Source organism: Scyliorhinus torazame, chromosome 12 (genome assembly GCF_047496885.1).
Source record: "Scyliorhinus torazame isolate Kashiwa2021f chromosome 12, sScyTor2.1, whole genome shotgun sequence".
NCBI lineage: Eukaryota > Metazoa > Chordata > Chondrichthyes > Carcharhiniformes > Scyliorhinidae > Scyliorhinus > Scyliorhinus torazame.
Genome location: NC_092718.1, coordinates 9,937,485 through 9,961,262, shown reverse-complemented (window position 1 = coordinate 9,961,262; position 23,778 = coordinate 9,937,485). Strand labels below are relative to the sequence as shown.

General features: G+C 49.2%; 1 protein-coding gene across 3 annotated transcripts in view; it reads right to left on the bottom strand.

Annotated features, from left to right (window-relative positions):
* Window positions 1-17,839, bottom strand: part of LOC140387385 (CTD small phosphatase-like protein 2) — a 106,202-nt gene extending 88,363 nt beyond the window's left edge. For 2 of the 3 annotated variants that reach the window (XM_072470401.1, XM_072470404.1), the window contains exon 1: window positions 17,667-17,839. The gene's annotated coding sequence lies outside the window, so the exon portion shown is untranslated. The remainder of the gene's footprint in view (window positions 1-17,666) is intronic. The other variant, XM_072470402.1, reaches the window with a different exon arrangement.
* Window positions 17,840-23,778: the final 5,939 nt, after the last annotated feature.

Sequence of the window (23,778 nt, the reverse complement as noted above, 5' to 3'; positions counted from 1 at the left end):
GTGGGCAAAGAAGTGGCAGATGGAATACAATGTGGAAAACTGAGGTGCATTCTGGAAGGAAGAATGGAGGCATAAGACTATTTTCTCAATGGGAAAATGCTTAGGAAATCAGAAGCACAAAGGGATTTAGTTCAAGATTCTCTGAAGGTTAACGTGCAGGTTCAGTCAGCAGTTAGAAAGCAAATGCAATGTTAGCATTCATGTCGAGAGGGCTAGAATACAAGAGCAGGGGTGTAATTCTGAGGCTGCATAAGGCTCTTGTCAGACCCTATTTGGAGTATTGTGGGCAGTTTTGGGCCCTTTATCAAAGGAAGGACGTGCCGGCCTTGGAAAGGGTCCAGAGGAGGTTCTCAAAATGATCCCTGGAATGGGGAGCTTGTCATATGAAGAGTGGTTGAAGTCTCTGGGTCTGTACTCGTTGGGAGTTTATTAATAATCTTTATTAGTGTCACAAGTAGGCTTACATTAACACTGCAATGAAGTTACTGTGAAAATCCCCTTGTGGGAAGAAACGGGAGCACCCAGAGGAAACCCACGCAGACACGGGGAGAGCGTGCAGACTCCGCACAGACAGTGACCCATGCGGGAATCGAACCCAGGTGCTTATTGAAACTTACAGGACACAGAGGCCTGGATAGATTGGATGTGCAGAAGATGTTTCTATTAGTAGGAAAAACTAGAACCAGAGGGCACAATCTCAGACTAAAGGAACGATCCTTTAAAACAGAGATGAGGAAGAATTTCTTCAACCAGAGAGTTGTGAATCTGTGTGACTCGTTGCCGGAAAAAGCTGTGGAGGCCAAATCACTGAGTGTGTTTAAGACAGAGAAAGATAGGTTCTTGATTAAAATGGGGATCAAAGCTTATGGGGAGAAGTCAAGAGAATGGGGATGAGAAAAATATCAGCTATAATTGAATGGCGGAGCATACTCGATGGGCCAAGCGGCCTAATTCTGCTCCTGTGTCTTATGGCCTTATGATTCTAGAATTCCCTGCAAGGGAAACAATTTTATACTGTCCACTTTATTTCTTCCCTTCAACTTTGTACACCTCATCAAGTGACCCTCCTCCTTCTATGTTCAAAGGAAAATAACCCCAACCCATCCAATCTCACCTTGTAGCTATGTTTTTCTAGCCTTGGCAACATTCTTGTAAATCTCCTCTGCATCCTGCAATTACGTCCTTCCTATAATACCCCCCTCCCTCTGCAACTAGATCGACTTCCTGACCCATAGACCACAATCAGCGAGGATAAACAACGGCACCCCCTCCACGAGTCCTCAATACCATGCAAGGCTGCGTACTTAGCCCCCTACTATACTCCTTATACACACACGCTGTGGGGCAAGATTTGGCTCCAACTTCATCTACAAATTTGCTGATGACACGACTGTAATGGGATGGATCTAAAACAACGAGTACAGGTGGGAGATAGAGAACTTAGTGGCATAGTACAATAACAACAATCTCTCCCTCAATGTCAGCAAAACTAAGGAGCTGGTGATTGACTTCAGGAAGCAAAGTGTTGTACACTCCCCTGTCTGCATCAATGGTGTCGAGGTGGAGATTGATTGATTTATTGTTACATGTACCGAACTATAGTGAAAAGTATTTTTCTGCGGCCAAGGGAATGTACACAGTACTTACATGGTAGACAAGAAAGAATAATCGACAGAGTACATTGACAAATGGCACATCGACAAATAGTGATTGCTTAGTGCTAAACAAGGGTCATAGACTTTACAGTGAAGGAGGCCATTCGGCCCATCGAGTCTGCACCGGCCCTTGGAAAGAGCACCCTACCTAAGCCCACACCTCCACCCTATCCCCGTAACCCCATCCAACCTTTTGGGACACTAAGGGCACTTTACCTTGGCCAATCCACCTAACGTGCATATCTTTGGACTGTGGGAAGAAGCCAGAGCACCCGGAGGAAACCCACGCACACATGGGGAGAAAGTGCAAACTCTGCACAGACAGTGAACCAAGCCGGTAATCGAACCTGGGACCCTAGAGCTGTGAAGCAACTGTGCTAACCACTGTGATGCCATGCCGCCTTCCCACAGCCTCTGCTTCTGCACACAAATTCCCTTCATCTGTGATAGGTCCTCTTTTTTTCTTAACTAACCTTTTACTGCTAATATATTGGTGAAACATCTTTTGTTTTTCTTTAACTTTACTTGTTAATTTTTTTCATAGGAAGGCATGGTGGCACAGTGGTCAGCACTGCTGCCTCACAGTTCCAGGGTCCCAGATTCTTGGCTTGGGTGACTGAGTGGAGTCTGCACGTTCTCCCAGTGTCTGCGTGGGTTTCCTCCGGGTGATCCAGTTTTCTCCTGCAGTCCAAAGATGAGGGGGTTAGGTGCACTGGCCTTGCTAAATTGCCCCTTAGTGTTCAAAAGGTTAGGTGGGGTTACTGGATTACAGGAATAGGATGGATGTGTGGGCTTAAGAGGGATGCTCTTTCCAAGGCCCGGTGCAGACTCAATGGGCCGAATGGCCTCCTTCTGCATTGTAAATTCTATGATTCCCTCTCTTTGATTTCCTTATTTACTTCGTCCCTGCACTTCTTATACTCATCTAGGCTGTCTGCAGTGCTTACTTCTTTGTGCCTCTCGTACGCTTTCATTTTCTGTTTGATCTTCCCCTGTATTCCTCTAGACAATAGGAAAAGGTCTAGATTTGACAGTATCACTCTTATTTTTGGAGGGGTCATGTCTACTTTGTACATTTAGAACCTTGCTTTTTAGAGCTTCCCACTGGTTTTCCACTGATTTATCCTCTAGCACTGCTGTCCAGTCAACCTCAGCCAAGCTGCTGTAAAGCATCTTGTAGATGGTACACAATGCTACACAAGCATCCTCACTCCTCACAACTTTCACTGCGGCTCAGGTCGACAACACTTCTATCTGAATCAGAAGGTTGTGTGTTCAAGTCTGACTCCAGAGTCTTCGGCACCATCCTTTCGGATGAATGTTAAACGGTGTCTGCCCTCTAAGGTGGATATAAAAGATTCCATAGCACTATTTTGAAGAGCAAGGCAATTATCCCTGATGTCCTAGCAAATATTTATCCCTCAATCAACATTACAATTATCTAACCATTATCACAATGCTGTTGTGGTAAGCTTGTTGTACACAAATTGGCTAACAACAGTAATTATACTTTAAAATTACTTAATTAGCTGCAAAGCACTTTGGGACATCCTATGTCAGAAAGGCACTATAGGTCTTTCTTTCTTCCTTTTTATCTTCACCTTTCCTCTGCCCACACCCTCCACTCCCGTTTCTCCATCTGTTCTTACTTAAAACCTTTTATAAAGGGGCTGTTTAGCACAGGGCTAAATCGTTGGCTTTGAAAGCAGACCAAGGCAGGCCAGCAGCACAGTTCGATTCCCGTAACAGCCTCCCCGAACAGGCGCCGGAATGTGGCAACTAGGGGCTTTTCACAGTAACTTCATTTGAAGCCTACTTGTGACAATAAGCGATTTTCATTCATTTCATTTATAATCTTTTCCAGTTTCAATGAAAAGTTGCTGACCTGAAAGATTAACTCAATTTTTCTCTCCACAGATGATACCTGCACCACTAAGTAATGGGGATGGGGGGAAAGAGAAGCGCAATACAGGACCAGAACAGATGGCTTCAACCGTAGCGAGAAAAAGGTCCATGAGCTTCTCACACGTGTGGAGGTGAGCACAGAGAGTTTGAGGGGATGGTTGGTCATGGATAAAGGAATTTGGAGAGTTACCTTTGCTCTCTCGGATGACCCTGGGGTGGTAGGCGGGACATGGTGGTAGATAGCTAACAAATTGTGCACCTAATACACTCAAGTCTGAGCTCCTTTGCCTCAAGGACATAGATGTCTTACAGGAGGAATGATCATGATCGGAGAAAGTCAAAGCTTTGCTGAGTGTAAGGGCATCAAGGGTGGAGATGCAAAAATATTGTGACAAATGTAGGGCTAAGTTAGGTGGTACAATTGATTATAACATTAAGAATATGTATTACATGTTATAAAGCAGTAATAGAAATGTGTGAGCATTACCAAGATGATAGCAGGATTAAGTGAACATAGCTACCTGCCAGCATAAGTTTTAACATAATTTGTAGGCTTAAGCCCAAAACAAACACATGGATCCAGGAAGGTTTAGCCGTGACCTACTTCCAATTTTATCGGAAGCAGACCACAATGCAAAACAAAAAGCTCAAATGATTTATTCAGAACCAACAGGTGCAGTACTAAAGAATCACAAAACATCTGGCAGCAGTAGTTGTGCCACATTGACCTGAGCTACCAGAGTGGAAGAGAAGCATAAAATGCTCTCGGTTTGCAGAGGGAAGGTAGAAGAGAAATTCAGCTGCAATGTTATCCATGGTTAGCAGTCTGCAACACTAATGAGTTACGGTTTGTAAGAATGGCTACTTAGGCACCAGGGTTGAATTGTCAGTGACTTCAGGTGAGGTTCATTTCACCAGGCTACACCACTCAAGATTCTCCAAATACCAACATATTTACAGTGAGCATGATCCAGAGGTTGAGGGTACACCTTATAAGGAGATCTAGTTTACTCGGAGGGGTGGGAGAAGAGGGGACAATCTACATTTGCTTCACTGCAGTACTACAAAGACTCAGTTACTGTCTATTGCAACAAATGTTACCATTGAGTGGCAAGAGGAGATCGCCATTAAGCATGACTGCAAAATAAGATTAGGGGCATCAATGCCACATTGTATGGTGAGGGGCAAAGTAACAACAATAATCAGTCTCCCACAAATAAAACGTCGCCCCAAATAGCAGCACTGAGGTTGTGCCAGCTTTAGTATTTATTACCATTTCTAAGCAATCTGACAATCTAGATAGTAATTTCGATGTGAAAACTAATACATTGGTCTACAAATCCTAAAGTAAAATGAGCTTCTCCTGACAACCGAAAAATGTGTTCTCGATTATGGATTCTCCCAACTTTAAAAATGGGGCACAATCCCAGAGGATCTTAGGTTTTATTTGCTCTGAGTCAGTATTTCCATTTTTGAACTCCCTCAAACCTTCTTCTACAGCTTCAGCAGGAGGTAAAGGTTGCCGAGAAGTCCATTCTGTCACCAATTCTGCCCCACGCTCAAAAATACAGAAGGCCAACAGGAATGATGTAGCTATCGCATTCTGTACGTCTAACCTTTGCAAAGAGTTTTCATTTCAAATCAGAACCAAAAACTGGAAAGATATTTACTTTCAATGTAACATTTACATTGCTCAAAGAGCTCATACATTCTAAATTAACTCTAAATTATAGAGCAATACAGCCACATCAAATACGTAAACAGATTTCTCATGGGTTTGCATCAATGCTGCATCAATCTATGAACTATCTAATATTGCAATTGTCCACATGAAACCATAGGAGAGGTGGTGGCAAAAAAGTGGGTCACTAGAAATATGGTGAATTTCACTCATTAGGGTTTGGTAATTTGAATGCTCTTTTGTACAATGGATTAAGACTCTAGGAAGCTGTACAGGCGCGAGCAGCAAATTATTAATCAGAAAACCAATATTAGAAATATTTCAACAATTTGCAAAGCAGAGATTAAAGCAGTTGGGCTGCATGATTAGCAGCAATAAAAGAGCTTCCATTTATATTGCACCCAATTGTAGAAACACATCGCGAGGCTTGCTGTAGAGGTTGAAAGAAAATAGTTGCTGAGCCAAGGTAGGAAAATTGAGGGGCATCCAGAGGGTTGGTCAAAGTGATGAGGAGGGGGGGGGAAATTGTACAACATGATTGGCTGAGACAAGGAGTGGGGCAACATGGGGGGAGCGAAAAATGCAGATAGCAAAATTACACTTGCACCTGGAATTAGCAGTTACAGTTTCAAGATGGTCAGCAAGAGAACTAGGAGTGAGATGAGGAGAAAATTCTTTATTCAGAGTTGTTGGGAGTTTGGAATACACTGCTGGGAGAGTGGTGGAGACGGATTCCATGGGAGGTTTCAAAAGAGAGTTGGATATATATTTGAAAGTGATTAATTTAGAGGGCTACGAGGATAGGAGGGCTGGAGTATGGGACTAGCTGGGTAACTCTTTTGGGAGCTGGTGCAGACACGATGGGCCAAATGGCCGCCTTCTGTGCTGCAAATAACAAAAAAACAAAAAGAAATGCACACAAATTCAGGGCCAGCAGGTTGATTATTCTGTACTCTCAATATCAAATTAAAAACATTAAATTTCAAATTGCTGTTACCGCAACTGAAACTATTTCAATTCTGGTTTTTCCCAATTATGTTCTTTACAAGTGTAAAAAGTGCTCAAAGCTTTGTCAACAGCACTAAATTTCTTCATCAAAATTGAGTATATGCAACAAAGGAAATATCTCCACTGATCTATGCTCACCACTGAACATTGTGGATCAATATTTCTGGTTAACCTCCAGTCATGTCTCCATTAATACTATATAATCACACAATCTCAATCAACAGTTTATGCTGGGGCATATGCTAAAAAAATTATAAATAACCCCTCTACTTGTATACGCCCCCCTCCCCCAACTCTGTTGTCTCTATGTCACAACTCCTTCCATAACTAAAGGCAAACATCTCATTTGCAAGCTTCGACCAAATTCTGAGTTGACACTGCACCATTACAGCGTGCGCGAAGTCTCCCACCATATAAAACCTAAGAAAGTGATTCGAGAACTAATCTAAACTCGGGGTTCAGATGATGGCTGTAAACTATGAAAAATGCACTTATCTGCCACTTTAATTCAGGACTTACTGCCTGATAACTTGAATATCTACCTCCAATAATTTTTCATTAAACCACATCCGGAAAAACAAATACTGAATGACATAGGTGATCACCCTTTACACAGTCTAGCTTTATTTTCACACAACCCTATTACATTGCACATATAAAGTACAATTACTAGGAACAGGTGTGCTGTTAATGTGTTATTTTAATTCCAGTATCTGTGAATGCTTACAAACTCCTAATTTTGCTTTTGCAGTTAAATTAAGTCATGATTTTGTCTCCTCTTTCCAGTATCCCAAGACAATGCAGAAGGACCAAGAAAAACAATAACATGCATTTTATAAAGTGCCTTTATCATGGTAAAACAGTTGAGTCGCTTCAGAGGGGTGATTTGACGGGCAGCACGGTGGTGCAAGTAATTATCACAGTTGCCTCACGGCGCTGAGGTCCCAGGTTCGATCCCGGCTCTGGGTCACTGTCCGTACGGAATTTGCACATTCTCCCTGTGTTTGCGTGGGTTTCACCCCCACAACCCAAAGGTGTGCAGGATAGGTGGATTGGCCTTGGTAAATTGCACCTTAATTGGAAAAAATAAATTGGATACTCTAAATATATATAAAAAGAGGGGTGATATGACAGCAGTCCACGAAAGGCGACATTCAGACAGATGATCAAAGGTTTGGTCAAGGAGGTATATTTTAAGGAGCATCTTAAAGGAGGAGAGATGGGGCAGAGAAGTTTAGGGAGGGAGTTGTAGAGTTTGAAAGAAAGTACTGGTCTAACAATATAAAACCAACCGTATCAGTTGGTGGTGGTGGGGCGAAGGATGACTGACGTTGATGTAGGGATGAGATACTATTGAACTCACTGGTGTGCTGCCGGTTGTTCTTAGCTTTAGTGATTCACCAATTGAATGGCAGGGTAGACTCGATGGACCATGTGGTCAACATCTGCCCTTACGTCGTATTATGGCAATCAGAAAAACAATCTTAGATTTTGAGCTCAGAGAGGCTCATTATGCAAGATTTTACTCTGAACACAACAAATTTTAGCAAGAAAAACTTTGATTTATTTTAAAACTTAGAATATAAAACTACATCCAATTTCACATCCAGCTTTGCCTTCACCAGCAGCAACTTGAACATAGTATGATTGAATCTTCAAACTACCTGAATGAATGTTTGCATTTTGTAACAGTTCCTCTATAGAAAGTCTGAAAATTGTGAGCCAAAAGGATGCAAACTCACAATTGTCAAGAAAGAACTGCATTACAACGGTTTTACTACCCTGTGTGACATTTAAGTACTTTTGCGATTAAAAACTTTCCCCAACAAAAATGCATCCTCTGAATGATCGGAAGTACTGGTTTATTTTTAAAATCAAGTGCTCTCAGCGGGCATTTCCATTTTAAAATTAAATATCAAGTGCACAGTTTCCTCATTTATGAAAGTAGAAGGTATCTATTTACATTGCTCAGAATATTAACTCCCAGTCACAAAAAGTACCGAAGACATTAAAAAAAAAAATAATCTTTATTATTGTCAAAAGTAGGCTTACATTAACACTCCAATGAAGTTACTTTAAAATCCCCTAGTCGCCACACTCCGGCGCCTGTTCGGGTACACAGAGGTAGAATTCAGAATGTCCAATTCACCTAACAAGCACGTCTTTCGGGACTTGAGGAAACCGGAGCACCCGGAGGAAACCCACGCAGACACGGGGAGAACGTGCAGACTGCACACAGACAGTGACCCAAGCGGGGATCGAACCCTGGACCCTGGTGCTGTGAAGCAACAGTGCTAACCGCTGCTACCGTGCCACCCGTGTGATATATGTTAAGTATTTTGAAACAAAGTGTTTCTTTTTTAAAAGAAAAAATTTCAAACTGTCAAGAATCATAGGTCATGGCTTTCACTATTTTGGCAATAGTATCTGATTTAAATGCCTAGTTAGAAACCTATTCTCAACTATCAAGTCAAAAACCAAACCAATTAACTGAAAATTCTGAAAGTACTCGAATGAGTTGAGTTTCAGATTAGTGATGAAGGGTCATTGATCTGAATCATTAACTATTTGTTTCACTGTCCACAGATGCTACCTGACCCTCCTGAATATTTCCAACAATATCTGTTTATTCCAGCATCTCTACTGCTTTGCCTTTATAACAGAATAAAGTACGAGAAATAACAATACTGAATGACCGAGGAAAGGCTATTATTTTGTAAATCTGACCACAAAATTCTTATCTCAGCTAGGTCATTAGAGCTGGGAGAAAGAATTGAATGGCAAATTGATCAGAGTACTCCCAACAGCAATTTATGGGGAGACAAAGGTATAGAGGAAATGCCATGGGACTAGTAATCCAGAGAGCCAGGCTAATACTCTGGGAATACGGATTCAAATCCCACCATGGTTGCTGGTGGAATTTAAATTCAATTAATAAATCTGAAATAGAAAGCTAGCATCAGTAATGGTGCTATCAATTTTCCTATGAAACTACCAAATTGTCGTAAAAATACACCTGGTCTACTTATGTCCTTTAGGGAAGGAAATCTGCTGTCTTTACCTGACCTGGTCTGGCCTACACGTGATTCCTGACCCACACCATCGTGGTTGACTTTAAACTGACCGAAGCAAGACACCCAGTTCGAGGGCAATTAGGGATGGCCAACAAATTCTGGCATTGTCAGTGACATCACATACCATAAAATAATTTTAAAAACTGGAACATCATTGAAAATCATTTTGAGGAACGACATGTAGTGTAGAAATTAAACAACATTATAATTTATATTCAGAAAACACATGTTTCCAGGTTTTAGGGGGGAAACGTTGAGATACAGTGAATTAACAATATTGCCTGTGACTGAAACCCAAATGCAAATATAGCCCAAAATGATAGGATGAATGCTCCCTCCAACAGCTGTAAATAATTTGAACAGGCTCTAGCTAAATTCTTGTGTCACAAATCCAGAATACAACTCAGGCTGAAAGGGTGACAAAGTGGCACAATGATTCCAAGGCTGGTGACGGGTGTATTGAGTCTTTGCAGCATCTATTACTCACATTTGTACTGTGAAATGGAGATCAAATCAGATCTTGAATCTTAATTCTATCTATAATGAAAATCTAGTGAGCACAGCTGTCACATCTGCCAAACCAGGTCTACCAGAGTTAATACGATTCAATACCTGGAGTATTGTGCACAGTTTTGGTTCCCCTTATGAGGAAAGATGTAGTGGCACAGGAGGGTCACTAGATTGAGATGAGGGGTTTGTCATATGAGGAGAGTTTGAACAGTTTAGGCCTACATTCTCTAGCGTTTAGAAGAATAAGGGGAGATTTAATCAAGGTATACAAGATGTTAAAAGGTATGGATAAAGTAGACGTGGAGCTGATGCCTCCTCTTGTGGGGCATTCTAAAACGAGAGGTCATAATCTTAGAATAAGAGATAGCAAATTTCTAATAGATTTGAGGAGAAACTACTTCTCCCAAAGGGTTGTGAATCTGTGAAATGCATTACCCCAGAGTGCGGTGGATGCAGGGACAGTGAGTAAATTTAAGGAGATGTTATACAGCTTTTTAATTGGTAATGTGTTGAAGGGTTAAGGAGAACGGGCAGGACGGTGGAGTTGAGGCCAGGGTGGGATCAGCTATGATCACATTGAAGATGTTTAGCTCGGAAGGCTAAATTACTGACTCCTGCTCCTAGGTCATGTGCTCTAGGGAGGAGATGCTCTGGCTGATTTCGCAATCCAGTTCTTGGTCTGTAGCATTGTAGGTAACAGATGAGGAACATATCAGCCATGATAGAACGGCAGAGCAGATTTGGATGGACCGAGTGGCCTAACTCTGCTCCTATATCCTATGAACCTTTGAATACTCTACAGTACCGATCAATGGGAATTAGATAAATACTTGACAGGAAAAAAATTATAGGGCTATGGGAAAAACGCTCTGTAGTATGATTAATTATTTAATCCATCTAATCTTATCTAAAGAGCTAGCACAGGCAACAATGGGGTGAATGGCCTCCTTTTGTATTGTATGATTTAGGGGAGGCAGTGGCGTAGTGGTATTGTCACTGAACTAGTAATCCAGAGATCAAAGTATTGCTCTGGGGTCCCAGGTTCAAATCCCGCCAGTGCAGATGGTGAAATTTGAATTCAATAAGAATCTGGAATTAAAAGTCAAGCGATGAGCATGAATCCATTTAGATTGTTGTGAAAACCCATTTGGTTCACTAATGTCCTTTAGGGAAGGAAATCTGCCATCCTTACCACGTCTGGCCTACAGAAATGTGGTTGACGAACTGCTCCTAAAGGACAATTAGGGATGGGCAATAAATGTGCACATTCCCATGAACGAATTTTTAAAATGTTTCCACTCGCATCGATTCATTTTCTGTACAAACTAAGAATGATTCAACTAAACCTCCCGATGCACATTTATTTAGCATGTTATGCCGTTATATTTTTCAAGTACAGGTCCCCAAGTGGCTGCATGCCCACAGTAAAATTCCTGTACCTCATTGGTATGGAAGTAGTAACGGTACCGGAGGTAAGTCAAATCCCACCATGGCACTTTGTGAAATTAAATTCAATAAACCTAGCTCGTGTTTGTTAAAAGTCCAGATGTTATTGACAGGAAAGGGAATCCTACTTTGTAACACCAATCTCATGCTATACGGTGAATTCTTTTATGGAACGTGACAAAACCAATATTTATTGCCCATTCCTAATTGCCCTTCAGACACAACCGATCAGCTTGCCGGGCCGTTTCAGAGGGCAGTTAAGAGTCAACCACATTGTTGTGGGTTTGGAGTCACAAGTAAGCCAGACAAGGGCGGAAGATTCCTTTCCTTTAAAGACATATGAACTCAATGGATTTTTACAACAATCCAGTGGCTTTACCATTACTAATGCTAACTTTAAAAAATAAAATAATTCCTGATTAATTTAGTTAAATCAATTTAAATTCCACAGCTGCAATGCTCGGATTTAAACTCACGTCTCTGGAACCAATATTCTAGGTCTCTGGATTGCTGGTCAAGTAACATATGGTTAGGTACCTGCTCGAGGCCAACCAAACCACTCTCCATATAAAGGGCAATCAGTATGTCTCTCTCGGGTACCAAGGGATAGGCAATAAAATGCCGCTGGAGTCTCCTTTGCAGCTAATTTTGAGAGGTACAACAGTTTATCATTCAGCTTTGTCTTCACTGGCCTGATTTCCAACATTTTGAATCCCCACCCCCATAAAGGAAGTCTAAAATCAGCTGTTTGGTCAGACCAGGTGACTTTAAAATTAGAAGCTCCGCTGAGACGAGCATGATGGGGTTGCCAGCGTTACAGCCGGCCTGTTCAAACAAGCCTCGGTGCCAGTCAGTGAGTAGAGTGAATGTAAAATATCAAATTTCTGTTTGACTTTGTGGGTACCTTGGGGATGCAGGGGGAACGGGAGACTTGCAGGAGTTTTATTTATGATATTTGAAATGATTTTATTTTTAAAATAATTCTCCTACATTAGTTTTTCTGTTATGGACACATCCGTATAAGTGTAGCTGGGCTGCAGTGGTCAGCATTGCTGCCTCACGGCGCTGAGGGCCTGGGTTCGATCCCAGCCCCGGTCACTGCCCGTGTGGAGTTTGCACATTCTCCCTGTGTCTGTGTGGGTCTCACCCCCCCACAACCCAAAGGTGTGTAGGTTAGGTGGATTGGCCACTTAATTGGAAAAATTTTAAAAATGAAATAAGTGTAGGTGATTGAAGCCTAATTTCTGAGGAAGTGATACCCCTCGCCCCGACCCAGTACTTGTTCACAGAGACCACTAACATACCACTCCCAATAAGACCGGCACATTTTTTTCTCAAAAAAAAAAAAGCACATTGCTAAAATTCAGTGAAAATTATAACAAACAATATAATTGAGGATTATCATTTGGATAGATTTTGTAGAGACTAATTCAGCTTTTTAAAACATCACATCTTCTGTCAAGGACCTCTGACAAAAGGTCTATGCTGGTAAGATTAACCATCTCCTTTTATTTACAGATGTTAACAAGTCTGCTGCAATTTGTCTGCATTTTCTTATTATACAACTGCTATAAACTTTTGCTAAATTGCCAAAATCACATCAGGTAGAAGTCTGAATATTTGAACAGCCCCAAACCAAACAGTTTAAATATGCTTAACTAAATTCTACACAATCCGAGAGGCAGAGGGGAGGGGCGGAAGAGGCAGAGGGGAGGGGCAGTGCCGGCGGGGGGGGGGGGGGGAGCGCTTGGGGGGGGGGGGGGGGAGAGCGCTGGGGGGGGGGGGGGGGGGGATGGGAGCACTGGGGGGGGGGGGGATGGGAGCGCTGGGGGGGGGGGGGGAGAGATGGGGAGCTGGGGGGGGGGAAGAGATGGGGGAGCGGGGGAAGAGATGGGGGAGCGGGGGAAGAGATGGGGGAGCGGGGGAAGAGATGGGGGAGCGGGGGGGGAAGAGATGGGGGAGCGGGGGGGGAAGAGATGGGGGAGCGGGGGGGAAGAGATGGGAGAGCGGGGGGGAAGAGATGGGAGAGCGGGGGGGGGGGAGAGAGATGGGGCGAAGAGATGGGGGAGCGGGGGGGAAGAGATGGGGGAGCGGGGGGGGGAAGAGATGGGGGAGCGGGGGGGGAAGAGATGGGGGAGCGGGGGGGGAAGAGATGGGGGAGCGGGGGGGGGGAAGAGATGGGGGAGCGGGGGGGGAAAGAGATGGGGGAGCGGGGGGGGGAAAGAGATGGGGGAGCGGGGGGGAAGAGATGGGGGAGCGGAAGAGATGGGGGAGCGGGAGGGGGAAGAGATGGGGGGAAGAGATGGGGAGCGGGGGGGGGAAGAGATGGGGGAGCGGGGGAAGAGATGGGGGAGCGGGGGGGGAGAGATGGGGAGCGGGGGGGGGGAGAGAGATGGGGCGAAGAGATGGGGGAGCGGGGGGGAAGAGATGGGGGAGCGGGGGGGGGGGAGAAGAGATGGGGGAGCGGGGGGGGGAGAGATGGGGGAGCGGGGGGGGGGAAGAGATGGGGGAGCGGGGGGGAAGAGATGGGGGAGCGGAAGAGATGGGGGAGCGGGAGGGGGAAGAGATGGGGGGAAGAGATGGGGAGCGGGGGGGGAAGAGATGGGGGAGCGGGGGAAGAGATGGGGGAGCGGGGGGGAGAGATGGGGAGCGGGGGGGGGGGGGAGAGATGGGGAGCGGGGGGGGGGAAGAGATGGGGGAGCGGGAAGAGATGGGGGCGCGGGAGGAAGGGATGGGGGCGCGGGGGGAAGGGATGGGGGCGCGGGGGAAGGGATGGGGGCGCGGGGGGAAGGGATGGGGGCGCGGGGGGAAGGGATGGGGGCGCGGGGGGAAGGGATGGGGGCGCGGGGGGGAAGAGATGGGGGCGCGGGGGGACGAGATGGGGGCGCGGGGGGACGAGATGGGGGCGCGGGGGGGGACGAGATGGGGGCGCGGGGGGGGACGAGATGGGGGCGCGGGGGGGGACGAGATGGGGGCGCGGGGGGGGGACGAGATGGGGGCGCGGGGGGGACGAGATGGGGGCGCGGGGGGGACGAGATGGGGGCGCGGGGGGGACGAGATGGGGGCGCGGGGGGGACGAGATGGGGGCGCGGGGGGGACGAGATGGGGGCGCGGGGGGGACGAGATGGGGGCGCGGGGGGGACGAGATGGGGGCGCGGGGGGGACGAGATGGGGGCGCGGGGGGGACGAGATGGGGGCGCGGGGGGGACGAGATGGGGGCGCGGGGGGGACGAGATGGGGGCGCGGGGGGGACGAGATGGGGGCGCGGGGGGGACGAGATGGGGGCGCGGGGGGGACGAGATGGGGGCGCGGGGGGGACGAGATGGGGGCGCGGGGGGGACGAGATGGGGGCGCGGGGGGGACGAGATGGGGGCGCGGGGGGGACGAGATGGGGGCGCGGGGGGGACGAGATGGGGGCGCGGGGGGGGGGGCGAGATGGGGGCGCGGGGGGGACGAGATGGGGGCGCGGGGGGGACGAGATGGGGGCGCGGGGGGGACGAGATGGGGGCGCCGGGGGGACGAGATGGGGGCGCCGGGGGGACGAGATGGGGGCGCCGGGGGGACGAGATGGGGGCGCCGGGGGGACGAGATGGGGGCGCGGGGGGGGAAGAGATGGGGGCGCGGGGGGGGGACGAGATGGGGGCGCGGGGGGGACGAGATGGGGGCGCGGGGGGGGGGACGAGATGGGGGCGCGGGGGGGAAGAGATGGCGGCGCGGGGGGAAGAGATGGGGGCGCGGGGGAAGAGATGGGGGCGCGGGGGGAAGAGATGGGGGCGCGGGGGGAAGAGATGGGGGCGCGGGGGGAAGAGATTGGGGCGGGGGGAAGAGATTGGCGCGGGGGGAAGAGATTGGGGCGCGGGGGGAAGAGATTGGGGCGCGGGGGGAAGAGATTGGGGCGCGGGGGGAAGAGATTGGGGCGCGGGGGGAAGAGATTGGGGCGCGGGGGGAAGAGATTGGGGCGCGGGGGGGGGGGGGGAAGAGATGGGGGCGTTTGGGGGTGGTGTTTGGTTGGGGGGTGTTTGGTGGGGGGGTGTTTGGTGGGGGGGTGTTTGGTGGGGGGGTGTTTGGTGGGGGGAGTTGTGGGTGGGGGAGAAGTGTTTGGGGGGGGGAAGTGTTTGGGGGGGGCGGAAGTGTTTGGGGGGGGGCGGAAGTGTTTGGGGGGGGCGGAAGTGTTTGGGGGGGGCGGAAGTGTTTGGGGGGGGCGGAAGTGTTTGGGGGGGGCGGAAGTGTTTGGGGGGGGCGGAAGTGTTTGGGGGGGGGCGGAAGTGTTTGGGGGGGGCGGAAGTGTTTGGGGGGGGCGGAAGTGTTTGGGGGGGCGGAAGTGTTTGGGGGGGCGGAAGTGTTTGGGGGGGCGGAAGTGTTTGGGGGGGGCGGAAGTGTTTGGGGGGGGCGGAAGTGTTTGGGGGGGGCGGAAGTGTTTGGGGGGGGCGGAAGTGTTTGGGGGGGGCGGAAGTGTTTGGGGGGGGCGGAAGTGTTTGGGGGGGGCGGAAGTGTTTGGGGGGGGAAAGTGTTTGGGGGGGGAAGTGTTTGGGGGGGGAAAGTGTTTGGGGGGGGGGGAAAGTGTTTGGGGGGGAGAAAAGTGTTTGGGGGGGGAAAGTGTTTGGGGGGGGAAAGTGTTTGGGGGGGGAAAGTGTTTGGGGGGGGAAAGTGTTTGGGGGGGGAAAGTGTTTGGGGGGGGGAAAGTGTTTGGGGGGGGAAAGTGTTTGGGGGGGGGAAAGTGTTTGGGGGGGGGGAAGTGTTTGGGGGGGGAAGTGTTTGGGGGGGGAAGTGTTTGGGGGGGGGGGGGGGAAGTGTTTGGGGGGGGGGAAGTGTTTGGGGGGGGAAAGTGTTTGGGGGGGGGAAAGTGTTTGGGGGGGGGAAAGTGTTTGGGGGGGGGAAAGTGTTTGGGGGGGGAAAGTGTTTGGGGGGGGAAAGTGTTTGGGGGGGGGAAAGTGTTTGGGGGGGGGGGAAAGTGTTTGGGGGGGGGGGAAAGTGTTTGGGGGGGGGGAAAGTGTTTGGGGGGGGGAAAGTGTTTGGGGGGGGAAAAGTGTTTGGGGGGGGAAAAGTGTTTGGGGGGGGGAAAAGTGTTTGGGGGGGGAAAAGTGTTTGGGGGGGGGGAAAAGTGTTTGGGGGGGGGAAAAGTGTTTGGGGGGGGAAAGTGTTTGGGGGGGAAAAGTGTTTGGGGGGGGGGAAGTGTTTGGGGGGGGGGAGAAGTGTGGGGGGGGGAGAAGTGTGGGGGGGGAGAAGTGTGGGGGGGGAGAAGTGTGGGGGGGGGGGAGAAGTGTGGGGGGGGGGGAGAAGTGTGGGGGGGGGGAGAAGTGTGGGGGGGGAGAAGTGTTTGGTGGGGGGGGGGTGTTTGGTGGGGGGGGGGTGTTTGGTGGGGGGGGGGGGTGTTTGGTGGGGGGGGGTGTTTGGTGGTGGGGGGGGGGGTGTTTGGGGGGGGGGGTGTTTGGTGGGGGGGGGGTGTTTGGTGGGGGGGGGGGTGTTTGGTGGGGGGGGGGGGTGTTTGGTGGGGGGGGGTGTTTGGTGGGGGGGGGTGTTTGGTGGGGGGGGGGTGTTTGGTGGGGTGTTTGGTGGGGGGGTGTTTGGTGGGGGGGGGGGTGTTTGGTGGGGGGGGTGTTTGGTGGGGGGGGTGTTTGGTGGTGGTGGGGGGGGGGTGTTTGGTGGTGGTGGGGGGGTGTTTGGTGGTGGGGGGGGGTGTTTGGTGGGGGGGGTGTTTGGTGGGGGGGGGGGTGTTTGGTGGGGGGGGTGTTTGGTGGTGGTGGGGGGGGTGTTTGGTGGTGGTGGGGGGGGTGTTTGGTGGGGGGGGGGGTGTTTGGTGGGGGGGGGTGTTTGGTGGGGGGGGGGGTGTTTGGTGGGGGGGGGGTGTTTGGTGGGGGGGGGGTGTTTGGTGGGGGGGGGGGGTGTTTGGTGGGGGGGGGGTGTTTGGTGGGGGGGGGGTGTTTGGTGGGGGGGGGTGTTTGGTGGGGGGGGGGGTGTTTGGTGGGGGGGGGGGGGGTGTTTGGTGGGGGGGGGGGGGGGGGTGTTTGGTGGGTGGGGGATCTGATTCCACCCCCCCCCCCTTTCCGGGGCTGTGATGCCGCCTCGGGCAGCGCTCGGCCTGTTTGGGTTAAACCGCCGCCGGGAGGCCCCTCCCCCGGCGCGGAGACATCCCGAGGCCTAAATCAATCCCCGGCCTGGAGTGTGCGCGCGGCGGGGGTGACGAGGGGGGTCCGGGCGGGGGTGAGTCCGGCTGGGGGGGGGGGGGGGGGAGAGAGGGTCCGGCCGGGGTGAGGGGGGGGTCCGGCCGGGCAGAGGCTCCTCGGGCTCTCCTTTGTCAGTTGGCGGGGCGGGGAGGCGCCGGGGGTGAGAGGCCTGGGCGCGAAGAGAGGGGAGAGGGTCCGCGTCCCGCACGCGAGGCCGGCTTACCGGGCTGCCGGCTGGGGCCGTGTGTGGGGGAGGCCCCGGGGCCGCTGCGAGTCGCTGGGCCGCCGCCGCTCTCTCGCTGTTTACAGCCGCCAGCATTCGGGCGCCATTTCCCGCCGCCGCGCACTCACACACACACAGGGAGACGGCTCCCGGGGAACCCGGATGCAGCGCGCGCCCGCGCACAGGCGCGTCCCCGCCGCCACGCCCCCTGCCGCCGCCACGCCCCCTGCCACCCAGCCCGCGCCAACTTCAAACTGCAACATAAGAGCCGGGGCCGGGCGGGACTGGAACCTGCTGCAGGTCACAGCAGCGCAGCGACGGAAACACCCAACCACGGGCAGGGTTTTACATATTACTGTTTAGCCAAACGTTTCACGCTCACCCGCTGCTGCCCGCCCGGCAGAGCCTTCTTCCAGCGTTGCCCTGTTTTTATTTATTTTTAATAAATTTAGAGTACCCAATTCATTTTTTTAAATTAAGGGGCAATTTATTGAGGCCAATCCACCTAACCTGCCCATCTTTGGGTTGGGGGGGGGCACTTCAGCAAAATGTTATTATTAGTCATTCTTGCAATATACACCCGAACAGTAGCACCACCAGCTAACATCTTCAAGAATCTTAAACTAACTTGGCAGGGGCCTGGGATCCTCAGAAAAGGTTCGTCAGGAATGCACAGAATGTTTAGACCAGTTAAGTTGCAAAGGAGTTGGGTGGCACTGCTGCCTATGGCGCCGAGGACCCCCCGGGTTCAATCCCGCTCCCGGGTCACTATATGTGTGGAGTTTGCACATTCTCCCCGTGCCTATCCCCCCCCCCCAACAACCCAAAGATGAGCAGGTTAGGTGGATTGGCCACAATAAATTGGCCCTTCATTGGAAAAAAATAATTGGGTACTTTAAACGTATAAAAAAAGTCACAACTGAGTTTGGCATGATAGGATGGTATTTATTTTAATGTGAGAAGTCTGACGAACAAGGCAGGTGAATTGAGGGCACAAATTAAAACATGGGATACGAGTTGTCTCAGTGACTGCAATATGGATTCCTGGGAGGAAACCAGAGCACCCGGAGGAAACCCACGCAGACAAGGGGAGAACGTACAGACTCCGCACAGACAGTGACCCATGCCGGGAATCAAACCTGGTGCCCTGGTGCTGTGAAGCAGCAATGCGAACCACTGTGCTACCGTGCTGCCCAATAGCATTGGATAAGGAGAAAAAGGAGGCTTGTGGCAGATATCAAGGGCTCAAAACAGCATAAGCCCTCGAGGCAGATAGATTGTGGAAGGGGGAACAAAAAGGAAAAGAGGAGAGCATGAAAAGATACTGGCAGGTAAAATAAAGGAAAATCCTAAGTTGGTTACTTTTTAGCAAATCTACATATTAGAGCGAGTCACTCTAATGTGCAGATTCCTGAAGCTTTGGGATTCAACTCTCTTTGTCTCAGAAACCTCGGGCGAGCATCGTTCAGCACTGGTCCCCACAAACGGGAACCACACGGAACGGCACTCTTGGGGGTCTCCAAGGAGATCGAAGACCCCAGCTTCATGCTCTTTGGGCGGGGCAGGATGGTGCCCTGGCACTGCTGGTGCCATCTAGGTACCCTGGTAGTGCCAGTCTGTCACTGCCAAGGTGCCCACATGGCACGAGCAGAGGGGTTGGCAGTGCAAAGTTGGCATTTTTGCATACATGATTGGTCTGGGGTTGCCTGGTTTGGGGTGTGTGTGTGTGGGGGGGGGGGGGGGGGGGAGAGAAGAGAGAGAGAGAGAGAGAGAAGGCATGGGACCCTTCTAAACGGTGTTTTGGCGGGGTCGGGCAGGGGTGTGTGTCGTTTTGGTGCCTCGGAGATCGGGACCTCGCTGCAAAGGAAGTTCCAGTGTGCGGAACTCCCCACTGTACAAAGCGGGGCTAAGTTCAGTCTCGGCTATGTGATCCCCTTTCAGGCTCCTTATTCAACCTGACACGCATTGAATAGCCATGTGTTTCCCAGCACTGTGAGCGCTGGGAAACACTGGCTAAACGCACTCGCTAGAGGACTCAGTTCCCTTTTGGGAGAATCGCGCCCAAGACTCTGCCAGTGGCAGGAGGCTGTTGGTGTGCTTTGCATTAGATCATAGCCCAGCAACATGTTTCCTAATTATCAAGCAGTGCAACTGCAGCGGTGACAATCAAATCAAGTAGAAAATTTACAACCACAAAGTGGACTCGTGTGCTGTATAAATTAGCCGAAAGCTCTTTGAAAGAACTATTTGAGTTATCCACACCCTCTATTTCCCAGTGCCCTGTAGACATATCCCCTTCAAGAATTTATCCAATTCTCTTTTGTATGTTAATATTGGATCTGCTTCCACCACCTTTTTAGGTAGTGTCTTCGCTACAACGTGCTTAAAAAATATTGGTCCCTCACGTCACCATGGCTCTTTTGCCAATCATCTTAAATCTGTCCCATAAGACGTAGGAGCAGAATTAGGCCACTCGGCCCATCGAGTCTGCTCCACCATTCAACCATGGCCGATATTTTTCTCATCCCCATTCTCATGTCTTTTCCCCATAACCCCTGATCCCCTTATTAATCAGTCCCCTCCAGGTAAGGCCAACAGGATCCAATAAAGGTTTTTTGGGAAAAAACCTTCTCAAGCTGGACTGCCAATTTCAAAGCGGAGTACGAATATCCCCAGGTTTCTCGGTTCTTCGAAGATTACAATTTAGCTCGGATAGCCTCTCATCATTCTTCCTACCAAAATTTACTGCTCACATTTCTCTATGTTAAATCTCATCTACATTGTGTCTGCCCATTTTACCAGTGACATCCTGAAGTCTGGTACTATTCCCCCCCTTTATAACATTTGAATTTAGTATCGGTAAACTTTCAAATTATGCCCAATATACCCAAATCCACATTCTTAATATACATAATTAATAGCAAAGTTAATCAACCCTTTACATTACTGCAAATAACTCAATCATGGTAATGAAGCATTATATTCCTTTAACAAATCTGTGCTGACTTTCAAGAAAGCGGAGTTGACAGCAGAAGAATGTGCAATGTTAACAAGAAAATCTACATACCATTTGTGATAATACTCACCATCTACTGTTGTTCTACATGATTTTCTCTACTGCAGCTGAACAAATTTGGAATGGAATCAGGAGATTAAATTATGCTGTTGTGGGGAAAATTTGCAAGTGCCAATGGATATGTTACTAGCTGACATTATGCAACATGCGGTTTAAATATATAAACCACTCTCCAGAATCTAACTCCTCTCTCTGCCTTTCATCAGTGAGAACAATGCAAAGTTGAGTTATCCCCATCTCGCTACAAGCAGCCGTTAGTTGATTTCAGGAGATTGTGAGTAGTTATCTGTCACCAGATGATGTCACACTACTTGCTATTGCTAAATAAGCTACTTTAAGGAAATACCAGCAAAGTTAACAGAAAATACAACTAAAGCATCTCGATCGATCACTGCGCCTTTTTATGAGAGCTGAAATGTGTCCTGCTCCTGTGGTGGTGTTGCAGAACTTTGAGGGCACTTATTTTTCATTCACCACCCCCGCCCTATGCTAATATTGGGTGGCACAGTGGTTAGCACTGTTGCTTCACAGCGCCAGGGACCCAGGTTCAATTCCCAGCTTGGGTCACTGTCAGTGCGGAGTCTACACGTTCTCCCCATGTCTGCGTGGGTTTCCTCCGGGTGTTCCGGTTTCCTCCCACAAGTCCCGAAAGATATTCTTGTTAGGGGAATTGGACATTCTGAATTTAACAACAATAATCTTCATTGTCACAGGTAGACTTACATTAACACTGCAATGAAGTTACCGTGAAAAGTCCCTAGTCGCCACACTCCGGCCTGGTCGGGTACACAGAGAATTCAGAATGTCCAAATTACCTAACAGCACGTCTTTCAGGACTTCGAGACGATCCCTCTGTGTACCCGTACAGGCGCCGGAGTGTGGTGACTAGGGGCTTTTCACAGTAACTTCATTTGCAGTGTTAATGTAAGCCTACTTGTGACAATAATAAGATTATATTCTTTGCCTCTCCTATATTATTGAAATTAAGGAATGATTTGGATGTTAATCCCCAACCCTTCCTCCTGCTGTCACAAACCCAATTTTGATCTTGAAGGTGCAAAAGATAGAGTTTACACGAGGTCTGAGCCTAAGTGTTCATTCAGAGAACCATTTATTAATGGCGACATTTGATCCATCAACTTTGCTAATTGGCTAATTTGTCCTCCGTGTTCCGAATGCAGCAACTCCCAGCAGGCGTGGCCTTTTTTCATGCTGCAGACATTCCATGATTAGTGCCGAAGGACATTTTTGATCGCAAAAAAAATTATTTTTTGTCAAATGCTAAGGACTGAAAACGTACGGGTGGGGTTTACTTTTGTTGTCCAGAAATAATTCCCATAAAAAGGTATTACCTGGGCAGAAGCCCATCTAATTCTCTGACCTTTGTGAATTGCCAACTCGGATTGGATGTTATCCTGCAAGTATCACCACATTAGTCTCTTGCCTTCAACCACCCCAACACCATACTCCCAATCATTGGTCAGCCCACATGTCCAGCACGCTTGCCCATTGGAAAATAAACTCATTGCCCAACTGGATACTTGTCCATCCATTAAAACAGCAATGACAGTATGCAGGGGCAGCACGGTAGCATTGTGGATAGCACAAATGCTTCACAGCTCCAGGGTCCCAGGTTCGATTCCGGCTTGGGTCACTGTCTGTGCGGAGTCTGCACATCCTCCCAGTGTGTGCGTGGGTTTCCTCCGGGTGCTCCGGTTTCTTCCCACAGTCCAAAGATGTGCGGATTAGGTGGATTGGTCATGCTAAATTGCCCATAGTGTCCAAAATTGCCCTTAGTGTTGGGTGGGGTTACTGGGTTATGGGGATAGGGTGGAGGTGTGGACCTTGGGTGGGGTGCTCTTTCCAAGAGCCGGTGCAGACTCGATGGGCCGAATGGCCTCCTTCTGCACTGTAAATTCTATGATTCTATGATTCTCAACTAACACGGGGCTGCACAGTGGTTAGCACTGCTGCCTCAAAGCACCAGAGACCCAGGTTCAATACCTGCCTTGGGTCATTGTTTGCCTGGAGTTTGTACATTCGCCTCCTGTCTGCGTGGGTTTCCTCCCAAAGTCCATAGGCGTGTGGGTTAGGTGGATTGTCTATGCCAAATTGTGTGGGGTTACTGGGATAGGGCGGGGTGGACGGAGGTAGAGTGCCCTTTCGAAGGGTCAGTATAGAGTTGATGGCCTCCTTCCTCCCTGTAGGGATTCTATGAACAGTAGACTCCCCACTATAACCAGAGCAGTCAATGCCTCTCAAGAAATTGTTAAAAATCCCAAAATGCAGCAAATCTTTGCTTACCCAATCTCTAAAATTGGTTCCAGTGGTTTCCCAAATGCTTTTGATGCTGTAGATATGTACAGGCAAGTTCAAAAAGCAATTAATATACCATAGGGGACCCTGGGCTTTATAAGTATAACAGTTGTTAGTGCAGAAGATCATTTGGACCATCATGTCTTCACCAGCTATCTGAATGAGCAAATCCCTTAGTGTCATTTCCGTTTTCTCCCAGGAACCCTGCACACAATTCCTTTTCAGATGATTTATGAATACTTGATTAAACTTGCCTCCACTACATGCGCATTAGAAGTTTCTCATATTGCTTTTGTTTCTTTTCCCAATTACCTTAAATCTGTGCCCTCACGTTCTCAATCCGTTCACAAGTGGAGACAGCTCCCCATCCTCTCTGCCCAGACCCCTCAGGGTTTTGAACACCTCTAACAAATCTCTCCTCAGTCTTCTCTTCTCCATGGAAAACCTTCCTAACTTCTCCAATCTATCTTTATAACTAACCTTCCTAACTTCTCCAATCTATCTTTATAACTAACCTTCCTAACTTTTCCAATCTATCTTTAGAACGGAAGTCTCTCACGCCTGGAACCATTCTGTGAATCTTTTCTGCGCTCTCCTATGGTGTGGTGGCCAGAGCTGGACTCAATACTCCAGCTGAACTTCAGTCTTCTAAAAGCTCAACATAACTTCCTTGCTTGCTCATGTGCCCCCATTAATAAGGGGCTGGTTTAGCACACTGGC